The sequence below is a fragment of the Macaca mulatta genome, chromosome 8, assembly GCF_049350105.2.
Source record: "Macaca mulatta isolate MMU2019108-1 chromosome 8, T2T-MMU8v2.0, whole genome shotgun sequence".
NCBI lineage: Eukaryota > Metazoa > Chordata > Mammalia > Primates > Cercopithecidae > Macaca > Macaca mulatta.
In genome coordinates this window covers 14,202,428-14,208,200 of record NC_133413.1, presented here as the reverse complement: position 1 = coordinate 14,208,200, position 5,773 = coordinate 14,202,428, and the positions used below count along the sequence as shown (strand labels likewise).

General features: G+C 54.4%; 1 pseudogene; it reads right to left on the bottom strand.

Annotated features, from left to right (window-relative positions):
- Positions 1–984: 984 nt before the first annotated feature.
- LOC144330570 (uncharacterized) lies at positions 985–1,871 on the bottom strand (annotated as a pseudogene).
- Between the last annotated feature and the right edge of the window lie 3,902 nt (positions 1,872–5,773).

Below are 5,773 nucleotides of genomic sequence, written 5' to 3'. Positions count from 1 at the left end.
AGAAAGTCACTCGCTGAGAAACTGAAACGTGTGACCTAGGAGCCTGTGAAGGTCTAAGAACAAACCAACAAACCAAACAGTTTTGTTTGTTTTTCAAACACCATAGCCTGTTTTTTTCTTTTCTTTTTTTTTTTTTTAATGCTCTACCTTGGGTATCATTTAGTTTAATTTCAAAGTAAGTCCAATAAATACACAAAATCACAGGACTGAGCATGGAGCATTGTTTCACTTCATGTCCTCCAGCCTTTAGGACACATTAAGGAAAGACATGATTCCAGGATTCCCATTAGAAAGACTGCCCTGAGGCACCTGCTGGGACAGCCAAATTGCAGCTGTTGATGCTGCCCCCAAGCTGCTTGGATGAAGAAGAAGATTCCGGAGGTCTCTTCTCTTCTGTCCCTCACCCAGAAGAGAAGGTAAGGGGAGAAAGGTGAGAGAAGACAGGAAGAAGGAGGGAGGGAGGGAGAGAGGAGGGGAGAGGTAGGGAGACGGGGGGAGCACGGGGGGAGAGAGGAGGGGGAGGGAGGGAGAGGGGAGGGGGGAGGGAGGAAGAGAGGAAGGGAGAGGGAGGGAGGAGGGGCATGTTCCATCCACCAAGACAGCTGCACTGCAGAGAGAATGGAGGGTGTGTTGCCTCTCAGGACAGCAAGTTCATGCTGTTTATAACTGTTAGCATAAACAGTTGAGGACAGCTGAGGACAGACTTGGCTTCCATGGAATTCACAGATTCCAGTCATTAAAAATCCCTTCTGAGTTTTCATCTGGAAAACTTTGCAAATGTATTTAGGGACAAGAGGCAGAAGATGAAGCCAACACAATTGGGCTCAAACCGCCGTCCTTTTCCTTCTCTCTGCATCCAGGACCCGCCCTGAGCCCCTGAGTGTGAGGACCCGGAGCTGCCCAGCCCAAGGGCGCGGCCCCTGACCAGAGGAGGGAGCTGCACAGGGGGGACCCCAGCACGTGGATGGCAGGATCTGTGCTATCTCAGTCCCAGGGTCCCAAGCAGAGAAGGTCTGGGGTTCCCAGCTGAAGCTTTGCTGTCTCCTCTGTCACCAAAGTCCAGAAGCACTGAGTGGGACCAACGCTGGACCTGCCGGTTCCTCGTTGGCTGCCAATGTGGCCCTCAGGTTGCGGGTGAGACCCTCTAGGGGAGCCCAGACAGCAGCGAGAATCACAGGCAGGAGTGCTCCAGGGGCCCCAAAACACAAGTGCAGCCTGAGGAAGGCAGTGCCCGCTCACATCCCCGTCCAGGCTTGTGTGCCACACTCGAGAGGCACACGGCACCAGAATATGGTGCTTTAAGTGGCTTTGTGGGGTGTAGGAACACAAAGTGGGGCCTCGAGTGGCTCAGAAGCCACTCCCACCAGCCCGCGGGGACCCGGGCAGCCCCTCTGGACGTGGCTGGCGTCTCTCCAGGGCAGGCTCCAAAGTCCCGCGGAGGAGGTGAGCGTAGGTCTTGCTCTGACCTGAGGAAGGCCCCTGACAAGTATCCTGAACATGCAGCCACACAGCTGACTGACTCATCTGAAGGGACCTGCTGAGCCATGAGCCAGGGATGGCTGGAGAGAACTCGACTAACGCACGATCCCTGCCCAGGCGCCCACGTGGGGCTCCCACGAGAAAACTACGGAAGCTGTGAAGACGGAGGTGTGCATGGGGCTGGGAGAACCCAGGGAGGAGCCGCAATGGGGACAGGGAGGGACAGAGGGCTGGGCCCCACAAGCAAACGAGGGAGGCCCTCAGTGCCATGAAGACCCCCTGCACCCACCGCTGCAGGCCTGGCTGGCAGCACGACCTTGGCTTCGGGGGCCCAGGAGCACGTGTGTTTGGCAGGAGCTGCCCTCCTGGAGCCGCACTATGGGTACCATCATTTTACAGGCAGGTACCTGATATCAATGATGACAATCAACCATGCCACCCTGAATTACAGCCATGTCCTCAGCGGGTCACTATTTACGCTGACAATTACAAAGAGCTTGAACTCGCTGTTCCAAGAGGCAACAAGCCCTTCATTATCACGGCAGCAAGCCTCTGTGCGGCCCTCCGCCTCCGCCGCTTCCCGTCGGGGCAACCTGAAGTCCCATGACGGTGACTCAGAGCCAGCCCGGTAGCTTCAGTGCAGGAAAAATCACAAAATCTCAAACACATCCTAAACATGGGCAGCTGGTAGGAGCTGATTCCTAAATTAAACCTGTTCGGAGGCTTTCTGGGCTAGCACAGCTCTGATCACAGGCTTGCGCTTTCTGCTCCCTGTGAAGGGCTGGGCTCTGCCATTCTGCAGGCTCCGCTAGGTGGAGTCCGCCCTGTGGCCTCGGTGGCCTGTGCCAGACAGTGTGACCGTCGCCCGCAGTGAACACTCGGCACAGCAGAGCAGGCTTGGGGAAGAACAGAAAGTGACCTCTAAGCCTGCAGAAGACGCTAAGCCACGCATGGCCTCACGCGCACTGTGTGTCAACCACGGCCTAAGCAGGAAACAGTTATTAATAGTTCCAGTAAATGCAAAGGCCGCCCTGGAAAACTGCTTGAACCTTTCTGACTACTCACAGGTGGAGAGCCACTGCCTGACACACAAAGGTAAAGAATTAACCTGAAACTGCATATTATAAAACTTATTTTGAAATGATGGTACTTAAATTAAAAGACTCCCAAAGAATACTGCATTAGAAAGTGACAGAGTGAAACTGTGAGGCTGACCACAGGAGTCCCTGGAAATTTCACCAAATGTTGTGTCAAAACTGGGAAACAGAAGAACCGCACCTGACGAAACATTCGATTAATCACTCGAGTCCTCCCCACATGCGAAGCTATGTTAAAAAGTGTTCCCAGAAGGTAAAGTGAGCAGGAGGGCTGTGAACACACAAAGAAAGAGCCACTTCATCCACGGACCACAACAAAAGAAACGCTAACGAGTGCCGACGACACGCTGGAGTCCAGGACTCCGGGCGCAGTTGTGAAGGTGACACTCAGGGTCCCACTGTCCAGATGAAAAGCCAGGGTGGAAACACCAGGGAGCCTGTCTCAGGGTGCAGAGCCAGTGAACGGTGGTTCATACTGGGCCAATCCCAGCTGCCAGGCTTTGGGACTCCTGGGGACAGAATCCTGTTGACTTCACTCTGGGGTGCGAGAGGTGGCAGCATCCCCCAAAGGCACCTGGAGAAGTGGTGTTACCCTCCATCCCCTGTCCCCCGCGCTACCCTCCGTCCCCTGTCCCCAGGTTGCTCACCATCCTCCTCACCTCCAGGCACCTCTTCCTGTCCTCCCTCATTTTCCTGTTCACCCAGAGCACGTCACATGACTCTTCCCTTTTCAAGAGGCTCAGCTGCACCCAGAGGCATTCCAGCCTATTCGGGATGGGACACACACCCTGAGGAAATGCCAGCACAGGGCCAGAAGGGCCTGAGACCCTCTCACTGTTGCCCAGGAAGGATGAAACAGCCCACGGTCATGCTGCTTGTCAGGCAGGATGAAAACTTCTGTGTCCAAAATGTTCTTTTCACTAGAACTGTTCAGACCATTCGTGAACGAATCAGTTAAATACCAACAAGGGCTATTCCCACTTATTCTCTGGCTACAGTTTTCCACCCATCAGCAACCACACTCCTAGGAATTATCCCTAACGAAGTATCAGCGCCTTTTACCTTTTAGGAAAACCTCTTTCTCTCCAGCTTTGTCCTCCTTCCACAAAAGGTGCCTCTGACTGCCTCACTCGCCGTACCAACATTTCACTTGGCTACAGAGGAAAATCTGCATGGGGCTCAGAGGTGGTTGGTCCCCGCATGGGCAGCAGCTCTGTGACATCCTCTGAGGAGCCTGGCCCAGGCCTGCCCCACAGGCCAAGACTCTGGCTTCTGGCACTTGGGTCCCCAAAGCTGCTTTCCCTCCAGGCATCATGCCCCAGGCAAGACGGCCAGACAAGGGCTCAGGGCTGCTGTGGGTCAAGAAAGCCTCCCGACACCTCCCACTCCAGGACCCCCCATCAGCATCCCAGCATCTGGACCTGTGTCACCAGCCGCTCCGCCGTACAAGAGAATTGGATTTTCAGCTGGGTGTGCTGCTTCCCTAAACAAAGTAGGGTGTTGTTACTGAGGAAAAAGGAAAAAGCTGGCATCTTCTTGGCAACCCCGTGACATCCAGCCACCGGTTTTCACCACCCCAGAGATGTCCACCCAGGGCAGATAGTGTCTTCGACCAAGCGTCACTGACCCAGAAGTGCAGTAATTAGTACACTTTCACTAGAGTCACCCACTCCTTCACCTTTACACCCAAGAAAAACATGTTTGCCAGGCAAATTAGATGTCTGGGAGGTGTAAGGAAACCCCAAGCCTGCTTTAAGCCTCAGACTTTTGAGACAGTTGAGGGCCGTGCACAGAAGAGCAAGGCTGCACCCGAAAGCTCTGCTCCTGCCGGACGTCATGGAAAGACTGCACGGCTCAGCCAAATGGACCCTTCCAGGACTTCACCAGAGGGACCTCCGTGGCACACACAACGACATGCACTTTGTTCAGCCTCGAACAGACCACGCCTTCGTTCCAGGGTCGGTGATCCACCTCCTGCCATCACCTCACCGAGGGTCTGCGTCTGCCTCTGTCATAACCTTGCTGTTTTACCCGGGTACTAAAATGCAACATCGGAATGTTTAAAGGTCTTTAAGTACCAACATTCTGGGTGCAGGTCTTGGCACTTTAATGTGGTCACTCGATGCAGGCCTCACAATTCTGAGGTAGCTCATACCTTTCCTACCTAACCAAGGAAGAAACAGAGGCATGGAAGGTCTAGCTCCAAAGGAGCAGGTTAGTATTCAAACCAGTGATCTTCGTCACATGCTGACCTACCTCTCAGGCTGAGATAAGGTTCAAAATTAACCAGGTAGAACAGTGTTCCATAAATCAGCTGGAAATGGTCCTTGTGGATGGGCCTGTGGTTATTCCCTGAAGAACAAGACCATTCGCCCAAAAATCCACCTGTGTCACACTCAAATGTTTACATATCCAATTATTTTTAAAATACTCCAATCAAGCATGTTTACAGCCATTTAGAGCCATATAGATTGTCTGCTTTGCTGACAATCAACCCAAGACCTCTGTCAGCAAAGGACACGGTGCCAGGTCCAGAGAAGGTGGGACAGAGACACAAACAGGAACCGCTCCGTCCCTGGGAGCCTCGCTCTGATGGGCCCGCGAGGACATGTCACAGACCGCGGGGCACAGGCAGACGGCAGGCCAGGAGAAGGGGCTGCGCTGCCGGGAGGCAGTGCTTTGAGCTATAATGGATGGAACCTGCTAACCAGCGAAGGTGGAGAGAGGGCGCCCGTCTGAGAGGATGAAGAGGCAGCAAAGCACAGCTGGCCTCGGGGAACCGGAAGCCACAGAGATATCAGGCTGGGTGCTGCTGTCTGCCGGCCACTGGCTGGGGGACTGTACTGGGCCTGGAGGGACATCCCTGACACTCTCCACCGGATGCCAGGGGCACCCCCAGCACCAGGTGAGAACCACGGATCCCATGGTGAATGACGCCAGCCTGTGGGAAGTGGGGCTGGGACAGCTCTGCACAGCTTAATACGAAAGTTGGGTTCTATTTTGTGGGGCTTTGGTGACGCCAATGGCTGGTCAGTGCTGTCCGTCAGGAAGTGATTTGATGACAGACTAGAGAAGGGGCTGCCAAGGCCAGCGGGGCACTCGCTGCCTGGGTCCAAGGAAAAGGAAATGAAGGCTGGCGATGTGACAGTGTCGGGGAGCACAGAGGGAAGGAACTGGTGGAGACACAGGGCTGGCCC